Here is an 18,174-nt window from a genome sequence, read left to right as displayed (position 1 = left end):
AGGGAAGTCCCAACCCTAAGCAGGGCTTGCGAACAGGCCGCCAGCCGTGGCTCCGACGAAGGCCCGACCCCGAGGCCCCCACAGGGGCCCCACTTTGAGATATGGTGGGATCACCTATATCGGGTGGTACAGGAGCCACAGACGCAGGAGACGTTCCATCAGCTATTGGTCCCCCGGAGGCTGCGACGAAGCCTCCTCCAACTATCCCATGCAAACCCCTGGGCGGGGCATCTGGGATGGGAAAAGACCCTCCAGAGGATAGCTCACTGGTTCTTCTGGCCTGGCATACACCGGGAGGTTCGGGACTACTGTGTGTCTCGCCCGGAATGCCAGCTGGCAGGACTGAAAGGGGTATCCCGGGCACCCCTGATTCCTATGCCAGTCATCGGCATACCCTTTGAACGGATTGGGATGGACCTAGTCAGCCCCCTTGAAAGAAGCAAGATGGAGAACCGATTCATCCTAGTGATCGTGGATTACACGACACGTTACCCTGAAGCCGTGCCCCTGTGGACGGCGCCAGCGCCAGCGATCGCTACCGAACTGGTGAAGATTTTTGCTAGGGTCAGGATTCCGGCAGAAATCCTGACGGACCAGGCACAAATGTGTCCTCTAAACTGATAGCTGAACTGTGCCGCCTCCTCCATATACGAACGCTCCGGACATCAGTTTACCATTCCCAGACAGACGGCCTAGTGGAACGTTTCAATGGCACCCGAAAGGCCATGTTACGGAAATTCGTGGAGGAGGACCCTACGCATTGGGATACTCTGTTGCCAGCCCTGCTGTTTGCCATAAGGGAGGTATCCCAGGCATCGACGGGGTTCGCACCCTTTGAACTCTTGTACGGCAGGCAGTCCAGGGGGATCCTGGACCTCCTGAAGGAGGAGTGGGAAGCCCAAGAGACACGAGTCCTCGGGACCACACAGTATGTCTTGCAGCTCTGGGAATGGCTTCAGACACTAGGTGCATTCACCCGGGAGAATCTGATGCAGGCCCAAGCGAACCAAGAATGCCTCTGTAACCGAGGAATTAAGGGGCGGAGTTTCGCCCCAGGGGATCGGGTGTTGCTTTTGTTGCCCTCAGCCGAATCAAAACTTCTGGCCAAATGGCAGGGACCCTATGAGGTAATCCGGCGGGTTGGACTATGAGGTCCGACTACCGGGGCAACTGAGGGAGACGCGTGTCTATCATGTGAACCTTCTGAAGGCCTGGCAGACCAGGGAAGCCCTGCTCATCGGCCCGTCGACCCCAGAAACAGAACTTGGGCCCCTAGTACGGGGACCCCCGGACCCAAGGCCGGTGGCGTTTGGGGCGGGCCTCACCCCAGCACAGCGAGGGCAACTACAACAATTGATAAAGGATTTCCCTGAGGTCCTTTCTGTCCACCCAGGGCAGACTGCCCTGATGAGCCATCACATCGCAACCACCCCTGGACAGAGGGTAAGAGACCATCACCGAACCTTGCCCCGGAAAAAGTGGGACATGGTCCGACAGGAGCTGGATACAATGCTGGAGATGGGGGTCGTGGAGGAATTGATGAGTGAGTGGCGCAGCCCCATCGTCCTAGTCCCGAAGCCCAACAGGACTACTCACTTTTGTATCGACTTCCGAAAGGCCAATGCCATCTCCCGCTTCGATGCATACCCGATGCCGCGAGTGGATGAACTGCTAGAACGGCTCGGGTGAGCGAAGTACTTGTCAACCCTAGACCTAACCAAGGGATAGTGGCAGATCCCCCTCACACCAAACTCCCGGGAGAAGACGGCCTTCCCAATGCCTTTAGGCCTCTTCCATTTTATAACCATGCCATTCGGGCTACACGGGGCCGCCGCTACGTCCCAGCGGCTGATGAATAAGCTCTTACAAACCCACGAACAGTACGTGGCGGCGTATATAGATGACATCGTAGTCTACAGCAACAACTGGGAGAAAAACCTACGCCACCTGGCTGGGGTGTTGCAGGCCCTCAGGACAGCCGGCCTCACAGCTAACCCGGCAAAGTGCCACCTTGGGCAAGAAGAGGTAACCTATCTTGGATATACGGTGGGGGGGGGGAACTGGCACCCCTAATCAGCAAGGTACAAGCCTTCCTAGACGTACCCGTCCCCAAGACGAAGAAGCAGGTGTGCCAGTTTTTGGGCCTAGCCAGATATTATCGCTGCTTCATGACAGATTTCACATCCATTGCTGCCCCCCATCGGACTTGACAAAGAACTCGCAGCCTCGACAAGTGCAGTGGTCGGAACAGTGCAAGGAAGCCTTCGAAACCCTGAAAGAACGACTCATGCAAGAACCAGTCCTGCGACACCCAGACTTCTTAAAGGAATTTATACTTCAAACAGATGCCTTGGAGGCAGGCTTGGGGGCCGTACTCTTCCAGGAATTAGACGGGGAAGAGCACCCAATAAAGTACCTAAGTTGTAAACTGTTCCCCCGAGAACAACATTATTCCACAATAGAGAAAGAAGCCCTAGCAGTGAGATGGGCCATTGATGCCCTACGTTATTATCTGCTGGGGAATAACTTCAGGTTGATCACAGACCATGCCCCCTTATGGTGGATGCATAGTATGAAGGACACAAACCCCTAGATTATGCGATGGTACCTCTCCCTCCAATCCTATGACTTCCGCCTGTTTCATCGCCCAGGTAAGGCCCACACTAACGCAGATTTCTTCTCTAGACAGAGTGAGGGGGAGGAGGAGGCGGACCAACCCGGAAGATCCTTCTTAAGTGGGAGGGTGTGTGATGGGGCAGCAACGCCCCGCACCAGCTCCAGCAGCGTCAGGCCGGTAGCACCGACGGCGGAAGTCCCGCCCCGTCTGTACTGGGCATGCTCCAAGTGCTCTGGGAGTATAAAAGGAGGGAGCCCAGCTCAGTCTGGGCTGGCGGCCGCAGGGGAAGGACCTGACTGGGAAGCTCCTGCGGAGGACCAGCCATCGCCCGTGGAGGCACAGGGGACTGAAGCCTCTCCAGGCCGGCTGGAAGCCCTACTATGGGAGGAACCCGGAGAGGCGACTGACTTGGAGGCCCGCAGGGAACCTAGAGACTCGTGGGAGACCTCGACACTCAAGCCGGTAGGAAGCGACCTTGGGAGGCAGGGGGGACGGACTGGTACCTTGCCCCCGGCAAGCCTCAGCGTGTTTTGGTAGGACCCTCCCCTCTCCCCCTTCCCCCCCCGCTGAGCCAGTGGCAAGGTCCTACACTGCGGTTAGGGCCGGAGGATGGGGTGACTCTGGACTCCGGCCATTAGGCCGAACTGCCTGCAACCCGGGGCGACTCTATGGACTCCGGCCATTAGGCCATACTGCCCTGTATCGAGGGGCATGAACCCTCACAGAAACCCAGAGGGAGTGACAAGCAGAGAAAATGGGAAGGAAACAAAACCAGTGACTTCTGTGAGCAAACAAATGGATGTGCCCTGAGCCGGTCCTGTCTGTGAGTTCAGGCTCTCATGCATTGAATCAGTAGGAGCTATGCTAAGGGCGTCCCTGTGACAGATTTATGTTACCAATTTGCCTGAGGTGTCAGGTGATTAGGCTGGGGCCGCAGGATTGTTAGGGGAGGAGATGACGGAGCACACCAAGTGACTGAGTTTTAAAGCTTTATTAATAAAATAATAGTGGAGAGTGCTGGGGGTCCCCCACATTACTTAGAGGAAGAAAGAAAGCATTAGTGCCCCAAGCCCACTTTTATACTCACACACGCACTACCCGGGGCTGGGCAAGCCTGGATGTAACGTACGAAGAAGGGGGGAAGAGGTGGATGGAAGTTCTGTTCTGTGCATAGGTCGTCCAGGGTTCGCTGTTGATTTTTGATTTGCTTTAGCTCTTAGGAGGGTTTTAAGTTTTGGGGTCTTTTGAGGGCATTTTGTTTAGGGACCTTTGTTTTCTGTGCTTTTTGTACCACTTTAAACCGGCTTTTTGTGGCCTTTTTAGCGTTTCCAAAACACACCAGTTTCGGGGACGTGAGACAGTTGTTTTTTCCCTTGCTGGCCTTTACTGTTTTCCTATTTTTCTGGGGTTGGGTAAGATTTTGGTACAGCTTTAGGCTTTTTGGCTGTATAGAGTTTGTTTGAGTGGAGTGACCTTGGAGTGGAGCCGGAGTTTTATTTTTAGGCTGAGCTGAGTTGTTGCGTTAACCCATTTTCTTCTCCCTTCCTCCCCCTTCAGCCTCTTGCAACCTGCAAAAGAATCTTCCACTTTACACTCACACCTTTAACCCTTCCCAAAATGCTTTGTGATGCTTGCAACAGCGTTAGCAACATACAATGCTGATCTGCCTTCCCAGGGGACCCCGTGAGGGAGGGGGCCATTGGGGTGTGACATTGCCCCCCTTGACCCGGAATCAACATTTTTGTTGTGCGGGGTCACCACTTAGATTTTTATCCTCCCTTGGACACAGTGGCTAGGGTTACTGTTGATTTTTTTATATAAATAGCAATATAGCACAAACAAAATGGTTAGGGCAGCAACAATTGCATACACTAACTAGTAGTGGCTTTTGGCTTTATTAGTAACATAGCATAACGCATTTTTTTGTTGACATAGATGCCCCATCCGGATGGCTGTAACAAAGGCAGCTTTTTTTAGATTAAACGTGTGCTGCAACACAATAAAGGAAGAGGCATCTGTCTGGAATACAGTTAGTTGTTTTTTGGGTGTGCGTTAAGAGGAAAACATTGGGTGTAATTTATGAAAAATTAAACACAACATAATTAGAGATATTAACCATACTTTGCATAACCACGGGCCAATACACTCTCAGGCACAACATTTTTCGGTGCAACAGCACATCGAGGGGCACCCTGGGGTAGGTGGTTCTCCCAACACACGCAGAGGTATTGGTAAACACAGGAGCTTTAGTGAGGGCATATTCTGATGCCTCCACTTCCCAGCAGATGTGTTGACCGACCTTATAAAAGCGACCGGACATTACCTTTTTTTTTTATACATTATTTGAGGGGGTTTATAGGCCACAATTGCCAAGCGTTGCCCTTTGCAATTTATACGTGCTGATAGTCTGAAGATGTAGTTAGCACATATTGCTTAGCCATGTTATTGGCGGGGCACCACCTTTCACACTTTGCGGTGGACCACCCAGTTTTTAGAGGCAGCCTTTTAAAAGGCCTGGTTGGATTTTAATAGCAGGGGCCCACACTTTTTTTATGGGACCAAAGGCCGTGAAGGAGCAAGCTATGCCCGTGCATTTTTAGTTAGTGAGCCTTTAGAAATAGCGAAAAGGCCATTGCTTCCGGTGAATTTCTGAGTGGAAGTGAATTTTCTCAGGCCAGGCTTTATCGAGCACATTCTTTTGGATGCTGCGGACTTGCTGGGTTAAATATTGTTGGAGCTGGGAGCACACCGAATCCCAAGCTAGTTGGTTTTTGGCCTTAATTATGGTTTTAATTGGTTCCCGCAAGGTGTTCTGCATGTGGAGGGCTAATTTGGCAGTATGTTTGAGGGCGGAGGTGGCCACTGTAACATGGGTGAGATCTGCACTTGTGACCAGCCCCATGGCCTTTTCCAACTGTCCCAACAGCTTGTTTTCCATGGGCCCCTGCTGAATATTCCAAATATTGACCGCTGAATTAGCCCCATTTTACAAGGCGATCACTAGGGTCTGCCTTTTTTGGGGGGGACAACATCTGGGTAAGGAGGGCAAGCCTTCCTTCCCTGGTACAATTGGGAAGGAAGGCTGGGAGTTGGAAGCGTTTTAGAGGCAAATAAATGTCTAAAGCTTCCAAAGCGGCATTAAGGAGAATTTAGCATTGAGCCTTCCATTTGGTGGCTGGTAAAATTTGCCACCACCGCTGGTGGGGCGATGGGACGTAACGTTGTCCCGTGTGGTGCTGCTGGCGGGGTATGGAGCTTTTTTGGGTTAATTTTGTTTGGGACGCAATTGGGGAGGGACATGCAGAGCCAGGGGACCTGGGGCTCTCGGCCAGGGGCCGCCCCTGGAAAAGACCCAGAAATACATTGTATTACAATGAAGAATTTTGCAGGTCTGAAACAGCAAGAGTGGTTCCACCACTCCTGTTCAGGGTGTTCCCGGGCTCTCGCTATTACTGCCTTGTCCTGTTAACAAAGCAAAAGCAAAAGCACAACATAAATGCACCTATTGGGGAAACTGATGTTTGGACGAAAAACTCCCTAAGTTATTAGTCGTCCTGTTATAGCCCTTCCTAGCTTCTGTTTTGGATGTTGTTTGCTTGGTTTAGGAGGTTACAACAACAATATTGCGTCCAGGGATCAGGGATTGTTATTACTTGCGAAAGGGCTTTTTATTTTGCTCCAGGCCACTACAGGAGGAACAGGGTTTGTTCCCATGGGATCCAGGGGAGGTTTGGGAACACCCACCAGGTATGTTGCTGTGGCATTGCTGTGTCTATTTGGACTATTCACTGTCTTTAAGGCACCTTCCCTTCAGCCTTACGCCACACTGGGGCTTGGGCCTTGGGCCTTATTGGTGGCTCGAACCATGGAGAGCCTTTGGAGGTACTTTCCCTCCTCATAATTGTAATTATTTAGATAATTTCATGGATAGATGGAAACCTGGATGGTCCAGGCAGGTGGTTGATCCACAACCGAGGCCCACGACACCATGACCAGAAACCTAGGGAGAAACATATTTTGAGCTTATTGGCATGTGGCCTTTTTAGTTTGCCTGCTAGCTGAAGCTGGTACCCTACTGGGGAGATGCGATTTACAATGGGGTACGGACCAACCCACTTGGTATTTGGAGTGTGGGCTGCCTTCCCCAGCTTTTGCAACATACATTTTTAGTTTACTGGCTTGAGGTCTGGGGTAGCTAACAGTGCTAGCAACAAGACAAACAGCAAAAGACAAAACATAGAACACAAAACAAAATTTTTATTGTGACAGTAGATTTATGGTATTTTGGGGTTGCTTTTTAGTTATTAGCTTTTTTTGAAAGACAAAAAGAACATGTGTTTACCCCTTTGGGGGTGGCAGATTATTGCTTTATATATATATATATATACACCCTTGCTGATTGCAGGCAAAATAGAGGAATTATTTTATATTTGTTTGTGTTTTATAGGCAGGCCAGGTTTTAATGGCTTTTATTTTTTTTTTAGTTAGGTTACACTGCTCTACAGCCAAAATGCTTCTGAAATAAATGTGGTCAAACTTTACTAATTCTGGGTCACTGAGAACGAAAATGATGCTTAAAATTGTTGATTGGCTCTAGTTTGCAAGATATGCTATTGGGTCAGTATATACGACCCTTGACTTGGGAATGGCGGAGGATAAGTGAGTTATAAAGGGAAGGGATCTCAATTTAAACCAGAAATGACTAAAATACATCTTTGACTGGATCTATGAATAAATCTATGACTGGGTTTGGACAGTACTTGCTTTTTAGGCAAAACAATTAATGATGCAATCTGAAGCTGGTATTGCGTCATACATGATATGAATTGCATCATGTTATTCCTAGAAGTCATGGATGATGCAATCATAACGAAGCTTACATCACTCTGCTGAACAAATTGCCCTATATCAGCTCTAGAAATCATACAGTGTCGTGCTGTCTTATTTGTCAGTGTTTGATTTTGCAAAGGGACACATTTCTGTTTAGCCAAAGTGAGCAGAGATGCCTCGTACTTGTGTGAACAGTGCAGATAACTTCTGCTATGTTTGTGGTGAAGTGACTTTTGCATCACAAAAGCGCAGTATAACCACTATGGTTAAGAAAGCCTATCACCTTTATTTTGGCTGCAAAATTGGAGATCAGGACAAGAGGTGGGCCCCACACATATGCTGCAACACTTGTGCAACAAATCTTTGCCAGTGGTTGAACAGGAAAAGGAAATCTATGCCTTTTGCAGTGCCAATGATTTGGAGAGAGCCAACAGATCATACCAGCAATTGTTACTTCTGCATGGTGCCTCCAGTTGGGAAAGGTGTGTCAAAGAAGAAAAAGTGGACTGTGCATTATCCAAACATTCCATCAGCTATACGCCCAGTACCCCACGGAGAAAGACTGCCGGTTCCTGATACACCAGAATCATTCTCACTTGAGTCAGACGAGGAAGAGGAAGAGGATGAAACTTCTGGTCCTGAACCATCAATGTCACAGGACCCACATTTTCTCCCATCCTCCTCCTCTGAACCACACCTCATAACACAAGGTGAACTGAATGACCTTGTCAGGGATTTGAAACTACCCAAGAGTAAGGCAGAGCTGTTGGGCTCCAGACTACAGCAGTGGAATCTCCTGGCAGGTGATGTTAGGGTTTCCATGTTCCGTGACCGTCAAAAGGATCTTGTCCCATTCTTCTTCATGGAAGGTGATCTTGTAGCCTGCAACAACATCGATGGTGTGATGGCAGCCCTCAACATCGTTCACGATCCAGATGAGTGGAGACTGTTCATGGATTCATCGAAGACGAGTCTTAAAGCTGTTTTACTGCATAATGGCAATGTTTTGCCATTAATTCCAGTTGGTCATGCAGTCCATATGAAGGAAACCTATGACAACATGAAACAACTTTTGAGGTGCATAAACTATGACCAACATCAGTGGCAGCTTTGTGGCGATTTGAAGGTTGTTGCTCGCTTGCTTGGTCTGCAGACTGGATACACAAAGTACTGCTGTTTTCTCTGCGAATGGGATAGTCGTGCAAGAGATTCCCACTACATCAAGAAAGATTGGCCATTCCGACAGTCATTGGAGCCTGGGAGGAAAAGTGTTCAGCATCCACCACTTGTTGAGTCAAGGAAGATTTTGTTACCAGCCTTACACATCAAGCTGGGTCTGATGAAGAACTTTGTCAAGGCCACTGACAAAACACAAGCAGCTTTCAAGTACCTCCGTAGAAAATTTCCAAGGTTAAGTGAAGCTAAGATAAAGGAAGGTGTCTTTGTTGGTCCTCAGATTCGTGAACTTCTTCCAGATGATGCATTTGACCATGCACTGCGTGGCAAGGAAAAGACGGCATGGAAAGCCTTCCAGTTAGTGGCAATAAATTTTCTCGGAAACAACAAGGCAGACAACTACAGGTTGTTGGTGGAAAACCTCCTCAAGGCATACAAAAGCCTTGGTTGCAACATGTCACTAAAGATAAATTTTTTGCACTCATCTAGATTTTTTTCCACCGAACTGCGGAGCAGTGAGCGACGAGCACGGCGAGCGATTTCACCAGGACATTGCAACAATGGAGAAACGCTATCAGGGCAAATGGAGCCCATCAATGCTTGCAGACTATTGCTGGACAGTGACAAGAGATGCTCCATTTAATGAATACAAGAGACAAGCCAAGAAGCGCCGAGTAGACACTGAATAGGACTAAACTATGTACATAATAGTTTTTTGCCTTTTGTTTCATAATAAATTTTATTTATATAACCCTTTTGCTAATTTTCAAAGTGTTACATAAACAGGACAGGTGAAATATTATCATGTAAAGCAACCATAAACACATGAAAAGACCTAGGTTTACAATTTATGATTAAAACTCTACTATCTACACAATATACATAGACATAAAATGTAAAAACTTAAATATCTTAGAAACAGTAGCCAATCAGTTGTTTTAATTGTCATATTTGAATTCAGCACATCAAAATACATAATAAATAGCACATTTTATCTCTGAAGCAGACGACTTCTCAAAAATTGTAGACCAGTGTTATTTGCATTAATATAGACGCTTTTTGGCTTGCTTTTAGATTTAAAGCCATTAGCAGCTTAGAGACTTTGTTTTAAAAGGGACACAATTAATTTTTACCAGAGTTTTGATTACTTTTAATTTTTGCTTTTAAAACATACAGAGATTTGAAAAGGAAAACAGAACGTATTGTGGCTTTTTTTTGGAGCCCTAATATAACTTTAATTAAGTAGCATGGTATGTTTGCATTTTTTTTGTTATAATATTTATTGCACATGTTTTGGGGAAAATGCATATTTTTTTACATTGCTTTGTTTTTACATGGCTGTATATAATTATATTTTTTAAAAATACATTTCAGGCAGTAAGTTTTAATAGAACCCCCTTATGGTTTTTTTTAGCAAATTTGATTACTAAATTGTTTATAGTTAAATTATTTTAATTAGGTTTTTTTGCTTGGATTATTTACAGACTTTTTTTGGAAAAGGGCCCATTTTTTTTTTAGAATAGCTGCAAAGAAACCAATATTTTTTTAAAATATTTTTCTAATGTTTAACTGCTTAATTTTTTTTAGTTTTTGTAGAGTTAATTTTTTTTTAATTACTTGCTTATTTTTTAAAATGACACTTTAACTTAGATTTTATTTTAAGTATTATTTTAGGGATTTGAATTTTTTATGTTTGCATTTTTTTTATTTTTGGCTATTATGTTTTTAGGAAATTTAACCTGTTTTTAATTTTTTTTATTTGTTGCTTGCCTGCTTGTTTGGGCCCGATTATGTTTTTCTTGTTGAACCATCCCTTTTTATGGGAACAAGCTTTGTTTCACTACCAATTTAGCAAGAGGGATGGGCTCCTTAACTAGCCCCCATCCCTCCCAGTGCCTTTCCTCATTGTAATTACCCCACGGGGTGCTTTTCTTGTAGTTGGGGGTGCCTTCTTTCCCTTCACCCGCTGGATCTTTCTTGGTCTTAATGAGAGCCATTATAGGGGTGCCACCAGGTTCTGCCCAAAATTGAGGATTCTCACAAAGGGAGAGATTAAATCCCTCACAAGGGTCACCCGGGTGCGTTTCACTTTTTTCGCCTGGAAGTTTTGTATTAAGGCCTGCAACTTGTTCTGGGCGTAGGCTTGGGTTGCCGCCTGGTTAGTGATTTGCACTTTTAGTTGCTTATTTTTTACTAGCTGTTGGGTACACACTTTTTTTTTTTTTTTTTTTTTTTAAACCTTCTCCTTTTGTCCCGACCACATTTGATACCACATGGCTGCAGCAGTCCATATTAATCCCACAGCTGCCCCTAGGTTTTTACCCATCTGCTTTTCATACTCGGCATACGGGTCTAATAAATCCTGCCAAGTATGCACACCTTTCTGAAGCTCCTACACGGAACCCCAGGGATTGTATCCCACTTTGGTGAGAGCCCTCTCCAACCGGAAGAGGTTCTTAACCCCCTTTGAAAGAGGCAACAGGGTCCCATCCCTTTTTGCCACCTCCCCCGTGGCACAGGCATCCAGTTCACCAGCCTCCCAGGACCCCACCGGGCCAGGCAGCCAGACTTTCGTGTCTGCGCTTCCCTAATGCCCATGCATCCAGCCATGAACCTATCGATGATGCCACCACCCACGACTGCAGAACCCCCGAGTCCGCAGCTGTACTCCTGTTTCCTGAACATGTTATCACAAACCGTTAGTACCACTCTTAAGATTATTTTCAGTTACTTGAAATTTCATGCTGCCGGCAAAGGGGCTTACAATGTTCACCCCCCCCCCCCCCCCCCGGGGCCGGAGGGAGAGATGCTAAGCGTCCCTCCGTATTACTTGGTCTAATACAACCAAGGGTCCATACACCAAATAAAACTCTTCCCAGGCAGAGCGAGACACCCTACGTTTTTCTTTTTAACTCAGGCATGCTATGGCTGAGGGTGTATGCACCAAGGATTGTTTGCTTGAAGCAAGAATCACTAAGTCCTCCTCCTTTTACCTGGGACTTCTACAGCCGGGGGTATACCCATCTGCACCCTTCCCTCACCACCTGAGGTGGAGAGGAATGCTAAACCTCTCTCCAGTTCTCAGGCACACTATGACTGAGGGTGGGTACACCTTTCATCATAAAATCCTTAACATGAAATACCAACAGTGCCGGACAGAGCAAACCTGAAATACCAAGGGCAGAACAGTTGGTGCAGGCCCCTCCCGCAATTCTCCACCAAAACTGTGACAGATTTATGTTACCAATCCGCCTGAGGTGTCAGGTGATTAGGCTGAGGCCGCAGGATTGTTAGGGGAGGAGATGGAGCACACCAAGTGACTGAGTTTTAAAGCTTTATTAATAAAATAATAAAACAACAGCGGAGCGTGCTGGGGGTCTCCCACGTTACTCAGAGGAAGAAAGAAAGCATTAGTGCCCCAAGCCCTAATCCACTTTCATACTCACACACGCACTACATGGGGCTGGCCAAGCCTGGGTGTAATGTATGAAGAAAGGGGGGAGAAGGGGTGGAGGGGAGTTCTCTCCTGTGCATAGGTTGTCCGGGGTCTGTTGTTGAGCTTCGATTTGCTTCAGCTCTTAGGAGGGTTTTAAGTTTTGGGGTCTTCTGAGGGCATTTTGTTTAGGGACCTTTGTCCCCCGTGCTCTTTGTACCAGTCCAAACTGGCTTTTTGTGGCCTCCTTAGCATTCCCAAAACACACCGGCTTCAGGGATGTGAGATGGTTGTTTTTCCCCTCTCTGGCCTTTACTGTCTCCCTATTTTTCTGGGGTTGAATAAGATTTAGGTACAGCTTTAGGCTTTTTGGCTGTATAGAGTCTGTTCGAGCGCAGTGACCTTCGACTGGAGCCGGCGTTTTATTTTCGGGCTGACCTGAGTTGTTGTGTTAACCCATTTTCTTCTCCTTCCTCTCCCTTCAGCCTCTTGCAACCTGCAAAGGAATCTTCCACTCCACACTCACATCTTTAACCCTTCCCAAAATGCCTTGTGATGCTTGCAACAGCATTAGCAACATACAATGCTGATCTGCCTTCCCAGGGGACCCCCTGAGTAGGGGGCAATTGGGGTGTGACATTCCACACAATTGGGGAGGGGGATTTTTGCTTTAGTTCCCCCACTCCTTAGTTATGGTGTCTATTCTCCCAGGGTCTCAGAGCAGATAAAATGTGGGTAGCAGACATCCCCTCCACCCTCAGTCTCAGAGAAGAGTGTGTCCCCTGGACATGGGATTCTGCACCTCTTTACCCTAACCCCATTCCTTGTGTTTCTCAGCCCGTACCTGGGACCCAGATGAGCAGTACAGGGAGGAGATGTCTCCACATCCCTGCAGTAGTTTGATAAGACCAACTCTCGATAAAGCCATATTGATTGGCATTAATTATGCTGCCATGTTTTTATTGATTACATCACAGATCAGCCTTTGATTTTCCCCTCCCCCCAGGATCAGTATCAGGCTAACTGGCATCTCATTCACCCTTTTTAAATAGTGGCACAACTCTGACTTTTTCCCTAGTCCTTGGAACACTGGGGAAATTTCTAAGACATATTGAAAGCCAACCTTAATGATTCAGAGTTCCTCAGCTAGTTCTCCTAGTACTCTCGGCTGCAAGTTATCCAATCCCTCAGATTTTAAAATGTTTAACTTTATTAGTTGCTGTTTAACATCCTCCCTAGTTACTGATGGCATAGAAGTAGATCATAGTAAGATACAAATGCATCATGCTGTATCTTTCTGAATACAGAACAAATATGTTGCATACTTCTGCTTTCTCTGACTCGTGATTAACAGTTCTATCATCCTTGTCAAGTATGTGTAGGGGCAGGGATGGAAACTATAGTTTTCAACATGGGCTCTGAAAAGCAACAGCCGCTATGGGGAGAGCAAGCTGGCAATCGTCTCCCAGGTCAGGACACAGAGCTGCATTCTGCTCCTGACATGTGCTGGTGTAACCCTGCTGGAGTCGTTCTAGCCAAGGCAATGGAGTGACTCCAGATTGACACCGTTGTAAGGGAGAACAATTTGGCCCAAGGAGAAAGACACCAGATCAAACCAGGAGACCCGCTAGAGATAAGGCCTGTTGATAACAACCAGACAACAATGTGTCTGAGCACAAAAGCAGGTTGGGTATAACCAGACTAGACTAGGGTTTGATTCTGCTCTCACTTGTGTCAGTTTTAGCTGTGTCACTGACTTCAGTGGAGTTACTCCTGAGTAGAACCATGCCCTCTAGCCTCTGATTATATCTCCCTTTACCTGGCTTTGAAAAACAACAATACATAACAAATATTAATTAATTAATTAATAATTACCAATGCCTTTCCCCTTGCCGGAGTCTTCTCCCTACTTCTCTCAAAGGTTTGTAAATCCCAAGTAACTCTTTCTGAATGGCAGCCTCTCCTGTGGTTCCTTAGTGCATTGTGTAAGCAGGGGCTGTGAGGCATCTCAGCACAGCTGGACTGTATTCCCCGTTGTCTCTTGCAGGACTACACCACAGGAAAGGCTTCTGAACAGCAGTAAGAGGAAGCCCCAGGCAGGCCTGTGAGACCATGGCACCCCGGATGCCATACTGAAGGCCACACATCGTTTTTCTGGGTGAGATTTTCAAACGCTCCTAAGTGACTTGAGAGCAAAAGTCTCAGGCCTGGTCTGTACTACAGAGTTAGGTCAATGCAAAGCAGCTTACGTTGATCTAACTATGGAAGTGTTTACACTTACATTTCATTCCTGCCAACGTAACTGCCCAGTGATGCCACCTTAACTCCACCTCCACAAGTGGCATAGAATCAAGGTCGATGTAGTTAGGTCGACACAGTGTCAGTGTACATAAGAACATAAGAACATAAGAAAGGCCGTACTGGGTCAGACCAAAGGTCCATCTAGCCCAGTATCTGTCTACCGACAGTGGCCAATGCCAGGTGCCCCAGAGGGAGTGAACCTAACAGGCAATGATCAAGTGATCTCTCTCCTGCCATCCATCTCCATCCTCTGACGAACAGAGGCTAGGGACACCATTCTTACCCATCCTGGCTAATAGCCATTTATGGACTTAGCCACCATGAATTTATCCAGTCCCCTTTTAAACATTGTTATAGTCCTAGCCTTCACAACCTCCTCAGGTAAGGAGTTCCACAAGTTGACTGTGCGCTGCGTGAAGAAGAACTTCCTTTTATTTGTTTTAAACCTGCTGCCTATTAATTTCTTTTGGTGACCCCTAGTTCTTGTATTATGGGAATAAGTAAATAACTTTTCCTTATCCACTTTCTCAACATCACTCATGATTTTATACACCTCTATCATGTCCCCCCTTAGTCTTCTCTTTTCCAAACTGAAGAGTCCTAGCCTCTTTAATCTTTCCTCATATGGGACCCTCTCTAAACCCTTAATCATTTTAGTTGCTCTTTTCTGAACCTTTTCTAGTGCTAGAATATCTTTTTTGAGGTGAGGAGACCACATCTGTACACAGTATTCGAGATGTGGGCGAACCATGGATTTATATAAGGGCAATAATATATTCTCAGTCTTATTCTCTATCCCCTTTTTAATGATTCCTAACATCCTGTTTGCTTTTTTGACCGCCTCTGCACACTGCGTGGACATCTTTAGATGCGAACAGGGGCTGCTAACAGGGAGTTTCGCAAGGGAGTTCTCCAGGTGAAGGAGGAGCTAATACAGCATCTGTGGGGTAAGTGACTGTCTGTAGTGTGTGTTTGTTTGAGTTTGGGGGTTACTTGCTGTGTGCTGAGCTTGTGTTTGTTTGGTTGGTTGTTTGAGGGACCGTGTGCTCTGGCTGGCAGTTGGAGGCAGGTTTGAAAGCTCGAAGCCTCTGGTAATTGGCTGAGCCTTACTCAGTGGGCGGGGCATTCACTCAGGCCAGGGCTTTATAAAGCCGCGCACAAGCGACCAGGGAGCTTTGCGAACAGGGGCTGCTAACAGGGAGTTTCGCAAGGGAGTTCTCCAGGTGAAGGAGGAGCTAATACAGCATCTGTGGGGTAAGTGACTGTCTGTAGTGTGTGTTTGTTTGAGTTTGGGGGTTACTTGCTGTGTGCTGAGCTTGTGTTTGTTTGGTTGGTTGTTTGAGGGACCGTGTGCTCTGGCTGGCAGTTGGAGGCAGGTTTGAAAGCTCGAAGCCTCTGGTAATTGGCTGAGCCTTACTCAGTGGGCGGGGCATTCACTCAGGCCAGGGCTTTATAAAGCCGCGCACAAGCGACCAGGGAGCTTTGCGAACAGGGGCTGCTAACAGGGAGTTTCGCAAGGGAGTTCTCCAGGTGAAGGAGGAGCTAATACAGCATCTGTGGGGTAAGTGACTGTCTGTAGTGTGTGTTTGTTTGAGTTTGGGGGTTACTTGCTGTGTGCTGAGCTTGTGTTTGTTTGGTTGGTTGTTTGAGGGACCGTGTGCTCTGGCTGGCAGTTGGAGGCAGGTTTGAAAGCTCGAAGCCTCTGGTAATTGGCTGAGCCTTACTCAGTGGGCGGGGCATTCACTCAGGCCAGGGCTTTATAAAGCCGCGCACAAGCGACCAGGGAGCTTTGCGACCAGGGGCTGCTAACAGGGAGTTTCGCAAGGGAGTTTAGAAGGGGAGTGGGAAGGGAGTGGGAGTCCCTCGCCAGCCGTAACCCCATCCCCGTGGCCCCCCCCTAAAACCTATAAACCAAACCACATTCCAAAACTTCCTTCTGTAAACCACCCTTTCACTAACTAGGATAAAATGCAGGCAGAAGCCCAGCAGCAGAGTGGGGGCTATCCAGTTTATTGCACCGACTGTTGCATGTATGATTACCTGCCCTGTGGGCGGGTGGCGTATGTGTGCAGTCGGTGCAAGGAGCTCCTGGCCCTCAGAGACCATGTACGGACTTTGGAGGCCAGGGTGGCGGAACTGGAGGAGCTGAGAGAGGCAGAGAGGTATGTTGATGAGGCTTTCCGGGACACTGTAGAATTGTCCCACCTCCGCTTAGACAGCACCTGTGCTGTTAAGGAGGAAGAAGGGCCCAGGGAAGTAGAGCAGTCAATGGAAGCAGAGGGAAACTTTCCCATAGTTGGGACCCTCCTTCCAGATGGTTCTGGGGTTGCCTCTCGCACTGAGGTTGCCTCTCCGGGGGAGGGAACTCCAGTTTCTAGGAAAAGGCAGGTGTTAGTAATGGGAGATTCAATTATTAGAAATGTAGATAGCTGGGTCTGTGATGACCGGGAGAACCGTATGGTGACTTGCCTGCCTGGTGCGAAGGTTGCGGATCTCTCGAGGCATCTAGATAGACTTATGTGTAGTGCTGGGGAGGAGCCGGTGGTCGTGGTACATGTAGGTACCAATGACATAGGGAAGGGTAGGAGAGATGTCCTGGAAGCCAAATTTAGGCTGCTAGGGAAGAGACTGAAATCCAGGACCTCTATGGTGGCATTTTCAGAAATGCTCCCAGTTCCACGCGCAGGGCCAGGTAGGCAGGCAGAGCTTCAGAGTCTCAATGCGTGGATGAGACGATGGTGTAGAGAGGAGGGGTTCACGTTCATTAGGAACTGGGGAAACTTCTGGGATGGGAGGAGCCTATACAGGAGAGATGGGCTCCACCTAAACCAAAGTGGAACCAGACTGCTGGCACTAAACATTAAAAAGGTTGTAGAGCAGTTTTTAAACTAGGAGATGGGGGAAAGCCGACTGCTGCAGAGGAGCGTGTGGATCGGACACAGACTTCCCTTAGGGGAGAGTCTGATGATAGAGAATCTCCAGGTTATAGTCAGGAGCAGAGGACTGAAAAGTATAATGTAAGGGCCGGATCAGATGATAAACAGCCACATAAAAAAGAATCTGGCACATCAGAAAAAGACAGGCTAATAAACAGGGACAAGTTTTTAAAGTGCTTGTACACAAATGCCAGAAGTCTAAATAATAAGATGGGTGAACTAGAGTGCCTTGTGATAAAGGAGGATATAGATATAATAGGCATCACAGAAACCTGGTGGACTGAGAGCAATCAATGGGACACAATCATTCCGGGGTACAAAATATATCGGAAGGACAGAACAGGCCGTGCAGGGGGAGGAGTGGCACTATATGTTAAAGAAAGTGTAGATTCAAATGAAGTAAAAATCTTAAGCGAATCCACAGGTTCCATAGAGTCTCTATGGATAGAAATTTCATGCTCTAGTAAAAATATAACATTAGGGATCTATTATCGACCACCTGACCAGGACAGTAATAGTGATGATGAAATGCTAAGGGAAATTAGAGAGGCTATCAAAATTAAGAACCCAATAATAGTGGGGGATTTCAATTATCCCCATATTGACTGGGAACATTTCACTTCAGGACGAAATGCAGAGATAAAATTTCTCGATACTTTAAATGACTGCTTCATGGAGCAGCTGGTACGGGAACCCACAAGGGGAGAGGTGACTCTAGATTTAATCCTGAGTGGAGCGCAGGAGCTGGTCCAAGAGGTAACTATAGCGGGACCGCTTGGAAATAGTGACCATAATACAATAGCATTCAACATGCCTGTGGTGGGAAGAACACCTCAACTGCCCAACACTGTGGCCTTTAATTTCAAAAGGGGGAACTATAC

The 18,174-nt window shown here is 47.2% G+C and overlaps 1 pseudogene; it reads left to right on the top strand.

Moving 5' to 3' along the window:
• The first annotated feature begins 1,806 nt into the window (after positions 1-1,806).
• The window catches only part of LOC135889027 (epidermal differentiation-specific protein-like), a 38,644-nt pseudogene continuing 22,276 nt past the window's right edge, over positions 1,807-18,174 (top strand).

Source organism: Emys orbicularis, chromosome 1 (genome assembly GCF_028017835.1).
Source record: "Emys orbicularis isolate rEmyOrb1 chromosome 1, rEmyOrb1.hap1, whole genome shotgun sequence".
Classification (NCBI taxonomy): domain Eukaryota; kingdom Metazoa; phylum Chordata; order Testudines; family Emydidae; genus Emys; species Emys orbicularis.
The sequence above is the reverse complement of the archived record's forward strand: the minus strand, read 5'-3'. Positions and strand labels throughout refer to the sequence as shown.